General features: G+C 44.9%; 1 pseudogene; it reads left to right on the top strand.

The window, feature by feature from the left end:
• The first annotated feature begins 3,272 nt into the window (after positions 1 to 3,272).
• LOC148136213 (uncharacterized) lies at positions 3,273 to 4,153 on the top strand (annotated as a pseudogene).
• Positions 4,154 to 5,578: the final 1,425 nt, after the last annotated feature.

Below are 5,578 nucleotides of genomic sequence, written 5' to 3'. Positions count from 1 at the left end.
ACACAGACACACACAAGCAGACGCACACACAGACACACACACACGCACACAGACAGACAGACACACGCACACACAGACACACACAAACAGACGCACACACAGACGCACACGCACAACACACACACACACACACCCACACACACACCCACACACCCACCCACCGACCCACCCACAGTGGCTCAGTGGGTTAGCACTGCTGCCTCACAGCACCAGGGTCCCAGGTTTGATTCCAGCCTCGGGCAACTGACAGTGTGGAGTTTGCACATTCTCCCCCGTGTCTGCGTGGGTTTCCTCCGTGTGGCTCCGGTTTCCACCCACATTCCAAAGATGTGCAGGTCAGGGTGGATTGGCCGTACTAAATTGTCCATAGTGTTAGGTGTAGGGGAATGGGTCTGGGTGGGTTACTCTTCGGAGGGTTGGTGTGGACTGGTTGGGCCGAAGGGCCTGTTTCCACACTGTAGGGAATCGAGTCTAATCACACTCACCCAATCCAGTGACATGCGCAATATAAATTCAGCTGCATATGTTGTGTTTTAAACCTAATCAAAGTTTCTGCCACAGGGCACCAAACATGATAGGGAAATCACAGGAGTATCCGAGAATTGGAAAATTCCTAATTTGACACCCCTAACCAAAAAGGGAGGGAGGCATAACATAGTCCAAAAAAGACTGATTGGGCTTATTCTTGGAAAAGTATTGGAATCAATTATTAAAGAGCTGAATGTTTGGTAAGTCATAATCTAATCACATCACGCAGAGTCAGTGAGATCGATGCAGACTCGATTTGTTGAATGGCCACTTTCCGTGCTGTAGGGATTCCATGATGCAGGGTGACGCTCTCTTTGTGGGCGGCACGGTGGCACAGTGGTTAGCACTGCCGCCTCACAGCGGCAGAGACCCGGGTTCAATTCCCGCCTCAGGCGACTGTCTGTGTGGAGTTTGCACGTTCTCCCCGTGTCTGTGTGGGTTTCCTCCGGGTGCTCCGGTTTCCTCCCACAGTCCCAAACATGTGCAGGTTAGGTGAATTGGCCATGCTAAATTGCCCAGAGTGCTAGGTGTAGGGGAATGGGTCTGGGTGGGTTGCTCTTCGGAGGGTCGGTGTGGGCTTGTTGGGCCGAAGGGCCTGTTTCCACGCTGGAAGTAATCGAATCTCACTTCAAATGCATTGTGTGTCATTTCCCACACCACCTTTAAATCACTGAGTGAGCTTTAGTGTGGTACAACTTTCCTTTCATAAGCTCACATTCACAATCGTGCGAAAACCTGTCTTGTTTTCAAAGCGGCAGGTACATTCCTGCTTTTCCTAGCCTCCCACATCCACTGTTTCACTTCCCAGTCAGTAGTTCTCAGACCTACTCTCTCTGTCTCTCTCTGACGGTACTTCCTACAAACAGGTTTGAAGTTTTCTCGCTCTTCTGCTCCACACACGCCTCCCATATCCAATGAGTATTATTTGCCCAGGTCCTTTGCTATTTCCTTATGTCCTTCCACCAACCTTTCTCATGTACCCCACTTGAGAAAGCGTTGTGTTCAGAAGGGGTTAACTGGACTTGCTTGTTCAGTGATTGCAATTAAAGTCAGTCCACGAGAGCATTAATTGTGTCACCGGAAGATTTAGCCTTTCCACAAAAAGACGCTCCCTTCTGCATCTTTTCCAATGCCTTCAGTGGAAACGTCACTCCTGGCACGTGTAGGAGGATCTCGGGTCCTTAGACTGGTTGGTTAGACTGAAATCCGAGACCAACAGATTGGAGCAATTCATCAGAGAGCTAAAAACTGAGAGCCACAGAGACCAGGATGAGAAAGAGAATATGGGTTGCAATCTGAAAGCAATAGACTTCATCACTTTGGGCTTGACCGTCTTTCTGCACATGACACGTGGATCGCAGTAGCTGAACAGAACTATTGGATTTTTCGGTTTAGTCAATGTAATTACTATCCCATCTTCACCGTTGCTGGGGTTCCTAGTAGGTCATCAAATCCCTACAGTGTAGAAACAGGTCATTCAGCCCAGCAAGTCCACACAGATCCTCCAAAACAGTATCCCACCCAGACCTATTCCCCTATTCCCACCCAGACCTATTCGGCATTGGATCGAAGGGCTTGTTTCCACACTGTAAGTAATCTACTCTAATCTAATAACTTCTCTGATGGAATCGTGTTCACAGAAAGCACTGACCACATTCATCGACTGTTCAAGAACGATTATTTATCGAAAATAAATGAACACCAGTCACAGGCAGAGCAGAAAGATCAATATTTAAGTCTACTAGCTGAAACACTAAACTGAAACCGACATGCCTGATAAAGAGTCAGGATTAGAGTGGTGCTGGAAAAGCACAACAGGTCAGGCAGCATCTGAGGAGCAGGAGAATCGACATTTGGGGCAAAAGCCCTTCATCAGGAATGGGCTTTTGCCCGAAATGTTGACTCTCCTGCTCCTCAGATGCTGCCTGACCTACTGTGCTTTTCCAGCACCATTCTTTTTGACTCTCATCTTCAGCATCTGCAGTACCCACTTTCTCCGAGCTGAAACATTAACGCCCGTTTCCAAGTTCTGCACAAAGACACAGGCAGAAGCAAACAAAAACAAGATACTGGTGTTATATGTGGAGGAAATTGGCAGGGAAACATGGCTCAGTGGTACCATTCCACGTCACTTGATGAAATGTTACTTTTCATTCCTGGATTTCCTGTTCCCTAATCATCGTTATGGATTCCTTCATTCTTTCACAGCAAAATCCTGTTCTTGCTGTTTCAAGTAGGCAGCTGATAGAAACTGGTGGGTGAATAAAAACGTTTTGTGGAGTCTTCATTTACTTGACTATACAGATAGAGAAACAGAAACTGTGCATTCAGGAGTCTCGAAACATCTGTCTCTCAGTTGTAAACCATTAAGCTGTTTACCAACATGCAAAACAATGTGCAACCATTGCTGGATGAATCGCACTCTCCCATATTTCAGGGCCATTTCAGCAATTCTATTTGCCATCATTACTAGCTGTACTATTCCCATTTCAGTCCAAGTTCCATTATAAGCTAAAATACAGAAAATTGAGAAAGTGTCAGTTTTCCACTTCTAGATAACTAACTATATTTTAACCAGGGAGTAGAAAATGATGAATTTATGAAATTATGAATTCCATAATTACAGTGGCAACCTTTTCATGATCTAATCTCTCTCCAATTGATTTCAGCGCATCATTGAATGCAATGTTACAGTAACACGTCCTGCTTTAGAATCCACCTTCTTTGCAACAAACATAGTGACGATGGTGATCCTATCATGGGGAAAGTTTGGTCTCTCCAACTGTATTTCTCATTACCTGCTATGTCCGCATCAGATCTACTGGCCATTGTTCTCAACTTAATTTTGAGGCACATTCCAATTGTTTTTTCAGAATATTTTTCATTTGTGAAGCCCATCCGTGTGTGTAATATCCATGCTGTCCTACTGTATGCAGCTACAGACTGCTCTGTCTGGTTCACCGCTGGTTTCACCTTTGACAGATTTGTGGCTATTTGTTGTCAGAAGTTGAAATCTACATATTGTGTGGAGAAAACAGCGGCTATAGTTCTGGGAGCAGTCATTGTGCTGAGCTGTTCAAAGAACATCACCTGGTACTTCATGTATACAGGCAAGTATTGGCTGATGAATGTACCATGGTTTTGCGTGTTAACAGAGGATGTTCAGTATTCTTGGATCTGGGGAACAATTGAGTTTGTCCATCACATTCTAACTGCTGCCGTCCCATTTGTTATCATTTTGCTTCTCAATATTGTCACTGTGAAACATATTATAGTGACCAGCAGAGTCCGATGGAGACTGTTGACTCACAACAGTCGGGCGATTACAAGAGATCCTGAGATGGGGAGTCGGCGGAAATCCATCATTTTACTCTTTGTTATTTCAGTGAATTTCATTCTGCTGTGGGTAGTGTTCTTGCTGTATAGTATATGGCGACGCATGTGGCATGTGGGGTATCGGACCTTATGGCTCGATCGCTCTGCACGAGAATTGGGGTTCATGCTTCAGCTCTTGAGCTGCTGCACGAACACCTGCATTTATGTAGCGACACAGATTAAATTCAGAGAACAGTTGAAGCACATGTTCAAATATCCCTTCATTGTCATGTGCCAGATCGTTCACTGATGAGTATACCTGGATCGCTGGCAATTGAGAGTGCCTTTTCGATTCTTTTAAGAGGTTCAATCTCAGCAGTCTAAAGGCCTCTTGAGGATGGTAGTGAGAGAAAGAAGTCTCTTACTGTGGAGAAAGATCCGGAAAGCGGCCTAGCATTATGATGTCAGAGTGTCTGAGAGTCTAGTCACGTGGGGATATGAATCCAGCCTGTGAGCAAGCCCAGATGGATGACTTGCTTGCATACATCTCAGACGGAAGTCTGTGAGTGAGCCAATGGGGTGAATAATGTGGATTGGAGAGACCTATGACAGTGGGACAATTAGGAGGCATACCAGATACTTACCTTCATTAGCCGCGGCATGGATTTTAAGAGCAGTGCGGTTATACTTGAAACAAACCAAAGGAGACCAAAAGGGGCTATAACATTATGAGGGGCATAGACAGAGTAGTCAGGACAAACTTATCACTTTGATTGTGGGTTCAGTTACCAGGCTGCATCAACTAAAGCTAAGGGACAGGAATTGTCTTCCTTCAATATCTCCAGATGAAAGAACAGTTTGCTTATTCTACCTTGCTGACTTGAACCTGCATCAATCCAATGGGAGGTGACGGTGACAGTCAGGAAAAACTCAGCAGCTCTGACATCAACCGTGAAAAGAGAGAAGCAGAGCCAATGTTTCACTCCGTGTGGGCTTTCCTTCAGAACATCATCACTGCTTGCAACGTTAGGTTCTCCCTTCATCACTCACAGTTCAATCTCGGTGGACATGGGATGGACCTTGTACAGCAAGTCTTATTCCCAGTGGATGTAAGGTGGGTGGGGTGGACACTGGAACAATACCGATTGTAATTTTTATGAGATTAGAGTTGGGAAAATGGGCGTAGAATTGTATGGAAACTTTAACGTAGATTGACTCAAACTATCTGTTGTCAATCTTTTCAAGTAAAATTATTTTTGCTCTATGTCCGTTCAAATTCTCCCATATTTCATATCGAAATGTGTAGTATGGACATTAAGAGCTGAATGTGGGTTTTCTCGATATACACCATAAGTATTCCTCATTTGGATGCTTTGATGTTCATTACCTTAAAGTTATTTTTCGGTTTCAAACAGTGGGCCTCCCAAACAAACACGGCTTAAAACTGAAACACTCAAACAGCTTTTTCTTCTGAAAAATGGTCGGATAGTTGGATGCTCCCATCGATCTGTTGCAACAAAACAGCAACATGTTGACCTCCTGCAGATTGACAACATTGGTCGTGGGCAGAGGACACAAAGTTCATGAATACGCCAAAAATGCACTGTATTTATTTCATGTGCAGCTCCAACAGGACAACATTGTTCTAGCCATGGGTGTCACTAACAATGCTTCCTGGTCCTGTTCCACCCAAAGGGCGTCCAGGACTTGTAGCTGGGCAGAACATATCAAATGG

Source organism: Chiloscyllium plagiosum, unplaced genomic scaffold (genome assembly GCF_037043375.1).
Source record: "Chiloscyllium plagiosum isolate Xiang-an unplaced genomic scaffold, Cpla_swu_hap1 HiC_scaffold_46, whole genome shotgun sequence".
Taxonomy (NCBI): Eukaryota; Metazoa; Chordata; class Chondrichthyes; order Orectolobiformes; family Hemiscylliidae; genus Chiloscyllium; species Chiloscyllium plagiosum.
Note: the sequence above shows the minus strand (reverse complement) of the source record. Positions and strands in the feature narration are given on the sequence as shown.